The sequence below is a fragment of the Gymnoscopelus braueri genome, assembly GCF_963280865.1.
Source record: "Gymnoscopelus braueri genome assembly, chromosome: 6".
Lineage (NCBI taxonomy): Eukaryota > Metazoa > Chordata > Actinopteri > Myctophiformes > Myctophidae > Gymnoscopelus > Gymnoscopelus braueri.
Genome location: NC_137607.1, coordinates 15,717,096 through 15,728,186, shown reverse-complemented (window position 1 = coordinate 15,728,186; position 11,091 = coordinate 15,717,096).

The window sequence follows — 11,091 nt, the reverse complement described above, 5'->3', positions numbered from 1 at the left end:
TTTTTGTCAAACCATCCTAGATTGCGAATGAAGTTGGTTCTAGACTTGTGCAATATTAGAGAATATCAGACTTGGTATGACAGCTATATTTTAACAGACTATTGATAAAAAAAAAGTTTTACATGCAAGTGCGCCTGCTGACACTGTATGAATGTGGATGGGGTCTCATTTACTCTTTTAGTTATTTTATATGTACAATTTAATGCAGTGTATTAATATTGTTTATCTTAATATATTTTATCTTATGTGAACCACATTGATTGAACTTCCTCTGTAAAAAAAATGCTATATACATGTACATGTAATAATATATGACTTGACCTGAAAAAAAAAGCCAAGTTAATGTAATTTCATATATCATTTATATCAACAAAATATTCTACGTTTTGGGTCTGAGAGTCTAAATCTCATCAAATGGTGGTTCCGTGGCTCAAAACTGCCCAATAAATAATGGACCTTGATATGAAAAGGGTTGAAAACCACTGCTATAGGTGATTTAGGAGGCTGCAGTTTGATGTTTGTCTACTGTCTTGTTTCAGTCATGTGATCCTGTCCCTCTTTAGAATGTTCTATCTCCTTCAGTAACACCTATCGGTTCAAAGGTGAATCCATCTTTCTATCTGCAACACTGAGTAAACATTTTGTTGACGTATTCTCACATAACATGACAAATTCCAGCGCTCTACAACACCGTGGTAGAGTCCAGTCCTAACTTTTGTTTTCCTCATGTTTGTTTTAATCCATTAAGACCGGGAACGCATCTGTGTCATTCTAAGATTTCTTTGGCTATTCAAAAATAGCAGATATACAAGCTCATAGCGCGGCACTTAAGCTTGTAGATCTGCTATTTTTTGAAAATGTGTGGAAAATGTGCAAATATTTGAATATATATATGTTTTAAAGCAAACATTTTTAACTCCGATCTGTGCTTCTGGGGGTCCCTGGAACAACATATTTTGAGATGGAGGTCCATGGCCAAATGCATATCATTTTGGGGGTCCTTGACATGGAAAAGTTGGAGCACCACTGATATAGCAACATACTCTAGAAATGTAGATTTAGAAAACATCTTTAGATATGTATTTGGCCGTGGACCCCCATCTCAAAGTGTTTTGTTCCAGGGACCCCCCAGAAGCAAAGATTTGAGTTACAAATGTTTGCTTTAAAGATTTTCCACAATTTTTCTAAAAAATAGCAGATCCACAAGCTCATAGCGCGACAATTTTTTTAATAGCCAAAGAAATCCAAAAATGACACAGATGCTTTCCCGGTCTTAATGGATTAAGAACCATACATTTCTGCTATGTGAAGTCACATTTTTATTGTTTCCAATTCTGAATCTATTCTAGGAGATATGCCTATTAAGTAACTCAACTTACTTGAGTTAATCGATGCAAGTATACCTCTGAACCAATCAGACTTTTAGAACACACCTCTGGACCAGAGTGACCCTGCTCTGGACTAACCAAAAGCTTCCAAACACAAACCTTTGAACCAATCAAAGCATGGGAACAACAAAGTTCTCTGCTTGGGTTAATCAGAGCCCAGCTGTTTGGAGGAAGGCTCTGCTAGCACAGTAGCACCCTGGCAGTTCAGAGAAAACAGGTGGTAGTTAGGTAGGAAGGAGCACTAGAGACAAACCAGTCTGTGCTGTCAGGAGTTAGAAGAGAGAGAGAGTATATATAGTAAGTGGTCAGGAACAAAGAGAAAGAGAAGGGGGAAAAAGGTGAACCGGATAGAGAAAGGATGAATTTTGTGGAGAAGAGGCCAGAAGTGCTGGTCACCACCACAGAGCACATTGAAATGGAGCTGTTCACCTTAAAGCATCCCTACGCTGTTCTCATAAACGACACTGTCATCCTGCAGGAGAAACAGGAGACCAGCTTTGAAGAACAGGTAAGGCTGGACTGTAGTGTCTAGATTAGAACAAGCTAGATGTTTCTGGAGGTTTGAAGGAGGCATATGGAGTGTGACCCCCCCCCCCGACAGCTATATTTGTGTTCAGTGGTGGAAAAACGAAAAAGTACTCACATTTTTGTGTGTTTTACTTAAGTTAAAGTATCAATATTGCAATGTAGAAATACTCTGTTACAAGTAAAAGAACGGAATTCAAAATTGACTAATTTACTTAAAAGTAAAAGTACTCACTACTCATTATGCAGTACGTCCCATTTCACAAGTTTTATAGAATGTCAAAAGATCTTTTGAAAATGGCAGATCTACAAGCTCACAATGCGACGCGTTGTGAGCTTGTAGATCTGCTATTTTCAAATAGCCAAAAATTGAATTGGGCTGAAGTGGCAGTGTTGATTTTGACAGCATTGATTTAGTTTTAGTTTTAGTTATAAAGTTCCATTTAATTTGTCATATTTTAGTAATCTGAAATGTTTTAGTTTATAATGGCTGATTTTACACTTGGTTGCATGCTGAAAATGGCCAATCTACAAGCTCACAACGTGTCGTAGTGCGACGCCGCGTTGTGAGCTTGTAGATCTGCTATTTTCAGAGCAACACCCGAGCGCATAACAAGCATAAAATGACTTGTCTTTTAGTTCTACTAGATCTCTTCTCCACTCGTCCCTCCCTAATATTATAGTCTAGTTTTCATTTGTTGATGAAAAAATTGTACTGAAGTACAGTACTTAAGTAAATGTACTTAGCTTAACTAGATGTGATTTAAAGTGTGTTAAAGTGATGTGTTTTGGAAAAAGAAAATACATTTTCGGGTCTATATACACATTTTATACAATCAAGCGAAAATTTCTGGAGAAATGAATAGCCTACGGGGAGACCCCTGTTACTTAACAACAAACACTCTTCTCAATCTTTTCTTACACATCATTACATTTTGACTGATAGCTTGCTTCCAAAACACTTTGTAGTCTGTTGTTTATGATATTTATTATCATTAAGCGTTTTCTCTCTCTTCCTCTCCTAAACAGCGAGAGCATCCTTTGGTTCCTGACTCTGTCACAGAGGATCAAGAAGAGCTGCATGTTCAAACCAAGCCCAGAAGACGGTCTACATTGGGAGTGTTTGAGGAGGGGGTCCCCACTGTCCATGCAATAGAGATAGAAATGGAGGTAAGTGGGAAAGGTCCTACTGCACAACACTACAGACTTGTACCACCTGGACAATCAATAAAATTTTAGTTGCACCATGATGTCGCTTGCAGTGAATGACTGATTTTTAAGTGATGAATCACGCTTTAATTCAGCTTGAAAATCAGCGTTTCTTTATGAACGCGTCTTTACAGCTCTTTAATAAACAGGAAAAACACGTTCAGGCGGGTCGCTAATTTCAGCCAATCAGGAGAAATGTGATAGTGTTCCAGTATCCAATTGTGTCTGCTCATGTCTTACTTCCAATTTCACTTGTTTAATCTGTATCCTGTGTGAGTTCTCTCTCCGGAATGGATACAATTGGTATCCAGACCTGAAAGTGCATTTGCTGCGTAAGAAGAGTGAAATGTGCTATATCGATAATATTGACTTGACTTTTCTCTTTGGTTGTTCATTTGTGTCTTCTTTCATTCCCTCGTTCTTCTGCCCCTCCTGCCCTCCAGGTGTTTCCTCCCATCAGGGTGTCAGAGAGCGAGCTGATGGAGATCCACTCGGACCATTCCTCTGTCGTGACCCCAGTAAGTGTTCTCACATTGTTCTTTTTCTTTCTGTGTTTGTCAACAAGCTCCTTGTGAGAGATTCTGTTCATGTCTCTCTGCATCAATAAGTCTCTCAAACGTTTGAAAGTCGTATTACTTCTGTGTTGATCCTATACAGTATTCGGTAGTGTTTTTGCGTTATCAAGCGCCTTCCTGAAGGAACATTTTGTATTTGTTTTCCAAGACGCTATTGGACATGTTTCACTTTGTCTTTTTGTCAATCTGTCTACCGTTTACATGTACATTGTGTGTTCTGCAGCAGCCCTACATGATCAGAATCAACTAAACAATCTCTAAATATATGTGGATGTATCATATCAATGCATCAAGCTAATACATATAGCTATAAGTGTCTTAATCAGTGTTAATTTGGTCAACTAAAACTATGACGAAAAAGGTTTTGTCGACTACCTTTTTACCCTGACGAAAACTAAGTTAAGCTATGATGACTAAAACTAAATATACTGACAATTTCGTAAAACAAATAAAAACTTGACTAAAATGTTAGGGAGAAGAGATCCAGTAGAACTAAGACAAGCCATTTTTCCGTTTGGTTGCGCTTGGGTGTTGAGCTCTGAAAATAGCAGATCTACAAGCTCACAACATGTCGCAGCTTGTAGATTGGCAACGCCATCAAGGCCAGACAAAATATTTTTTTGTCAACAAAAATAACGGTACATTTAGTCAACTAGAATATTATGATATTTAGTCCACTAAAACTAGACAAACTTTTCAGATGACTACAATATGACTAAAACTAAATGACATTTTATTCAAAAGACTGTGACTAAACTAAATCAAAATTTGCTGTCAAAATGAACACATGTCTGAATGGTGGTGTGCTCTTCCAGCCAGGTCCAGTAGCATCTCAGAGCAGAGTTCGTCGTCCCAAGTGGAGGAGACCAGTCCTACAGACTACAGGACTGGCTGTCAAAGACGTCATCTGTTTACCCAGTGAACATTATATGGCACAGATAGACAGGTTGGTGTGTGTGTGTGTGTGTGCATGGGTCTGCTGTTCATTATTGATGTTGGCATTATATCGTTGTCCGTGCAAAAGCGATGATTATAAGCTGGTCGGCAGTGGCTCAGGAAGCAGAGTGGCTGATGGGACTTGGAAGGTTATACCGGTTCGATCCCTGACTCCTCCTGGCTTAATCCATTAAGACCGGGAATGCATTTGTTCGGCGGCAGTGGCTCAGGGGTATAGTGGCCGGTGGAGCGGCCGGACGGGAACCACGAGGTTCCCAGTTCGATCCCGTCTCCCCCAGAGATAGTGTCGAAGTGTCCTTGGGTAAGACACTGAACACTATATTGCCTCCAATGAGTCGGTCGGCACTAGCTTGCCATCATTGGTGTGTGAATGTGGGAAAAGTGAGGACGCTGGCGTCGACTGTTAGCCGCTGCACCTCCCAATGTCCCCCCCCCCCTGTATGAATGAATGAACCATTGTAAAGCGCTTTGAGCACTTGGAAAAGCGCTATATATAAAAATGCAATTAATTATCTGTGTCATTTTAAGATTTCTTTGGCTATTCAAAAATAACAGATATACAAGCTCATAGAGCGTCACGACTGCAGCGCTAATATGCGCTTGTAGTTCTGTAATGTTTTGAAAAATCGTGGAAAATGTGTGCAAATCTTTGAATTCTGGGGGTCCCTGGAACAATATATTTTGAGATGGGGGTCCGCAGCCAAATGCATATCATTTTGGGGGTCCTTGACATGGACAAGTTGGAGCACCACTGATATAGCAACATGCTGTTAGGATTTAGAAAACATTTATATTTGGCCGCGGACCCCCATCTCAAAATGTGTTGTTCCAGGGACCCCCCCAGAAGCAAAGATTTGAGGTACAAATGTTAGCCTTAAAAAAACATAAATTCAAAGATTTGCACTCATTTTCACGATTAAAAAAGAAATGGCAGATCTACAAGCTCATAGCAATGAGCATTGACGATACTGTTTCTAAAATGTTTTGGTTGACATATTCACTGTTGTTTATAGGTATTCTAATCTTCCTTCCCTTCAACACACAGTATTCCACGAGATAAGGAGCGGTCAGCCCTGGCTGCCATGGGAATGACCGCTCGCATCACCATTGACTACGGCTGGTCAGCCAGCCAGATGCAGAATAGACTGGTAACACTTTTCGGGAGACAAATCTTGAACCAGCAAGGAAAGAAATTCACTTTCACATATCTAAAGGTGTGTATGTGTATGTTTATAGACCCACACAATTAATTATAATTTAGGGCCTTTAAAGTATCATTGAAAGCTGTCGGGAATAATAAATTAATGCCCTGCAGTGTCACACAAGAGTAGCAAAAATAGCCGATCTGCAAGCTCACAACAGAAATGCGCTGTGAATTTGAAGATCTGCTATTCTGGAGTGGTTAAGTCTGTTTGTCTGTCTTTTTATATAAATATTGAACTAATGAACTATTAACAAGAGCTTGTGAATAAATAAGTACATTGTGGGTCCATTGGAACACAGCTTCTTTTGCCATTTTCTGAAAAGTAACAGTTTTGGACATACAAGATTTCTTTCCACCTGACCGACGATATGTGTGCAAGTGATGGGCACAGATCTGAATATGTGATCTCAGAACTAAGCGGATGCACCTGGGGTGGTGGGGAGGGGCAAACACTTTCTGCACCAACTCTTGTTCTAGGCTACCTCTAAATTGTGACTTTAACTTTTTCAACCCAAAAGTTAATCATGTCTCTGATAATTCCCGACAAGTTTCATGAATATCTGCCTGTCCATTCTCAAGATATCTTGCCAACAAACATGCATAAACAGACTGAAGCGATTACAGTGCCCTGCCCGCATTGCGGGCAGGGTCATAAAATGACTTGTCCAAGAGAGCTGACTTAAGGCAGGTACACATTGCAGGACCTTAAAGTGCTCGGGGGGTTATCTGATCGTTAAGCATTACACACTGCAGGAGTTTATTTCTTGAAATCGGCTGTCATAATATCGTTGTGGTCTTCACAACAGGATTGATCCCCGACAAGGGCTGACACACTGTAGGATAGTTCACTAGGATGCTATCTCCAGAGTCAGACCCAATACATACATTTGAGTTTATTCCAATTCATTTTAATCGACGTATCCCGTGATATGCCTCTCTCCCTCTCCCCCCTCTCTCGCTCTTTCGCTCTCCCTCTCTCTCTCTCTCCCTCTCTCGCAGTCAAGTGCGCAGAAGCCGTCAGTGACAGCGTTGCCATGTCCGCTTATTATAAGCGACTTTGGGCTTGTTTTTCTGTAGAGTTGCTTGTAAATATTGGTTGTTGCGGGGTGCATTTTTTGGGCTTATTTGTGTAGTTGCTTATTTGGCCTTGTTTCCTAATGTTGTTTAAACCAGTGGTTTAAACAACACATAATATGTATTTGTCCGCAGACCCCCCTTCTGTAAATATGTTGTGCCATCACTGACCCCCATACAAGATTTGTGTGGATTTGGAAAATATTCCACAATTTTCTCAAGATTTTTATTTGAAAATAGCTGCGACGCGTTGTGAGCTTGTAGATCGGCTATTTTCAAATATTCAATGTATTTGTAAATAGGTTTAAAGTGCTCAAGTGGCCTTTTCTTGGGCTTGTTTTCATAGACCTGGTTGCTTATTTCTCTCGCAACATCTGGCAACGCTGTTCATAACAGCGTGCACATGCTGCACACTCACACACACACACACACACACACACACACAGAGCTCGCTCTTGCTCTCACTCTCTGTCTGTCTGTCTCTCTCTCTCTCTCTCTCTCTCTCTCTCTCTTTTGTTTTATAATGTTAACTTAATACAGGACTGGACGGTAATATTGCGGTAGGGACTGTTTGTTGTGGTCAGATCCAGCGACGCTCCCCTGGCCACGGTGGCTGTAATGTGCTCTCATTGGCTGTAGCGTGGATCTCCTCGCAGACCCTTTCATAATGTATGATACTGTCCGATCTCCTGTCTGGGACAGAGCTGAATATCTAACATGGTAGTTATCTGAAAACGGTCGGAAAGCCGTCGCAGAGCGGATAATCGCGGCCACATCGTCTCGCGGAACCTTTCACACAGAGCGAGCATTATCTCGCAGATCAAAGGCCGATCTGCGTCAGATCGGGAGGTTTTGTCGGCGAGCGCCAAAAAATGTCGGCGACAGCAATCTCGGACCCAATCTCCTGCAGTGTGTACGGGCCCTTACGTGCTTCAATGTCTTGAAGACCAGTTAATTCAGACCCAACAGAAAGTTCATTCAAATGTGTTTATTTGATATAAATGAGGGATTGCATTATGTTAACATGCATTTTCTCATAAAGATGTAATTTAAATTTGATCTTACAGTTCAATTCAATTCAATTCAAATTCAAACTACTTTATTTTCCTTTCGGAACTTCGTTTGTGCAGTGGTTAAAAAGACAAACATACATATAGTCAATACATATACCTATTTCACTATAAAAGACACAAAGTACATTTAAAACTACTACTTAAAAGCATGATAAAACTTAAAAGCATGATAAAAACATTATATATTATATTGCAACCTATGTGTTAGCGTGTACACTACTAGCGTCCATCAGGTGGAATAGTCCAACGTGCTTGAGGGAGGGAGGAAGGGGGGGGGGCTCCACCAGACCTAGATGTTCAGCAGTCTGATGGAGGTAGGTACAAAGCTTTTTGTGAGTTTCGAAGCTCTGTAACGACGGCCTGAGGGCATCAGTTTGTAGTGAGTGTGAAGAGTGTGTGTATTGTCCTCAACTATTTGAGAGTTAATTCTGTCATGCAGCAATTATTTCAAGAATATCATAGACAATCAACTTGATGTCGGTGGAATTCATTCCTTGAGTGGATGTAGAAATCATAAGGGAATTTAGTCATTAGCGCAAACATTTTGTGCAAGAGCCTTTATGAATTCAACCCCATTGTTTGCATGTTATTGCTGGAGTTGCTACTTTTTGGCAAATTAAGCTTAAGTAATGAGGTGTGTGTGTGTGGTCGTTCCAGTGTGTGCAGGGCTCTAGAGCATGGTTTGTCCCCGACTCCCCTGCTGAAGGCTGGACTGGAGAACACGTCCTCAGGCTCTCTGGACATGGACCTCTATATATCCTCAGTAACCAGGACTACCCTGAGGTAAACCACTGTTTTTCCCCACTTTTTATTAAGTTTTTTGTGAAGCAGAGCTGCAAAAAACATTAAACTATTTGACTATTGAAAATTATTTTTTTCGGCAAAGAGGTTTGTTGTAGGGGGAAAAAAGAGCAGACCAAGTATACGTTGTCTAAGAATTGAGTGGTTAACTGTCTGAAAATACTCATTAGCATGAATCCAACACAACGCTACACATTCATAGTTCTGTCAAACAAGTCTATGAAGCTATCTATGAAAAAGTTTAATCTGCAACACAATTTTATACAAGTAGTGGGGGTCCCTGCTTCATCTCTCCCTCAACCAGTCAGGTAGTTGCACTCTGGAGGGTGGTCCCTACTGATTTCAGTAGGGAGCTTTCCTCTGGCACCACCCTTAGGCCAAACCTTTTAACAAGTTACTTCAAAATCTAATGTGCAGATTTCTATGAAATTGCTGAGCTCATCTCTCCTGTAGCGGCCCGCTTCCAACCCATTTCCAGTTGTACGTAAAGGAGCAGCACAGACTACAGTGCTCACTCTTGGTCTTGTTTATTTTACTCATAGCCCAACCTAAAATGTCAATATCATTTAAAAAAAAGGTTAATTTATAGTAAAATTAAGTAGATTTGGCAGATGAGAGTCAAGCTTTTTGACTCTCATAAATGTCTCTTGACATAAATTAGTAAATCATCATCTTAGAAAGATATCTCGGTACTTTGATCTTTGGTATATTGATCTCTTCGAACAGGGCCCAGATAAAGCCCTTATTTACCCATGTTAATGATGCAAAAGAGAAAGTTTAACCCTACAATGTATTACAATCTCTCAATCTCTTCTTATCAGACAAAATGTGATTGGGCAGGAAGAATCAAGACAGAAGTGGTGGTCGACCGGTAAGCAAGCACATACATTGCTTCCCTTACCGTTAACAAGACTAGAGGAGCTGCTGCCCCCCCCCTCCCCTGCCCCCCCCCCACATGTTGTGTGGTGTGTACGTTTCCCTCATGCCAAAACAGAATATTCCATTTTACCAGGAAATATTAAACCGTTAGAGCAAATATTTATTTTGTAAATGTTTTATGTGCTGTAATGTAAAGATTCATATATGTTCATATTGACTTCAAATTACATTTGTTGTTTGTCAGGATGATGTCAGATTTTATGCTAGCAGTCAGGAAGTTGCTTAACCTAATATGCATGTAGGGAATATAGTATACTGTAGACCTACCTATGAACACATACCTAAAATAAGTAAGACAAAAACAAAAACAAAAAGTTCTACACTGAGTGTACTAATTTACTTTGTAACTCTGCCATGGATTGTCATGGAAACATCAATGAGGCTTGGTTTGTTGTGCTGAATCAAACGATACCACACGTGTAAATATAATATAGCATGCATAGTCTGGGAATTACCTCACAAAATGTATGAGGTGTTCCAAATGAAATAAAATGAAACATTGATGACATAATGAAGTCTCCCGTCCAAAACCCCTGTGAGAAGAATGTTGACAAATGCAATGTAAGCAAAGAAAGGTCGCCAGAGCTATAATTTGCTATAATGTGAATATATTTTATACATTTATTATGGAAACTAAGATATTGAATCAGGCTGAAATTAAAGTAGAAAACCTTTTAATGAAATATTTACAGCCATTGTACTTTATTTTTGGCCAAGTCCTTACTGCAGAATGGAAAATAATAGTGTTGGCTTCTGGCTTTGGCAAAATAAACATGTCTTTGTGTCTTTGTGATAAATTGAGTGGAAATGAAATGATTTTAAATCGTGATAATAAAGCGTGATTTAATAGTGCAACACATCACCGTCACACAACATCCACAATATCATCAATGACGAAATGAGTCACATTTGGGCAGAGGGAGCAAGAGGAAAACTATGTGCAGGTCAAGCCCAGTGAAAGACGATGGCATTTTGCATTGACACCCATCTTCTATGAGCCTCCACCATCTACCAACTGGGCTCCAGAGATGAGGTGTGGCCAGATAGATGGCTGTGACGCCACACTGCTGTTTGGTACACGGCTCTTAACCCATTCGGACCGGGAAGGAATCGGTGTAATTTTTTTATTTCTTTGGCTATTTTTGAAAAACAATTGTGAAAATGTGTTCAAACTTTTGAAAAAAAAAATTTAAGCAAACATTTTTAACTCAAATCTTTGCTTCTTGGGGTCCCTGGAATAAAACATTTTGAGATGGGGGTCCGCGGCCAAATACATATAATTTTGGCGGTCCTTGAGAACCACTGATATAGAAACCTACGTTTTTCAGAAAACTGTAGGACTTAGA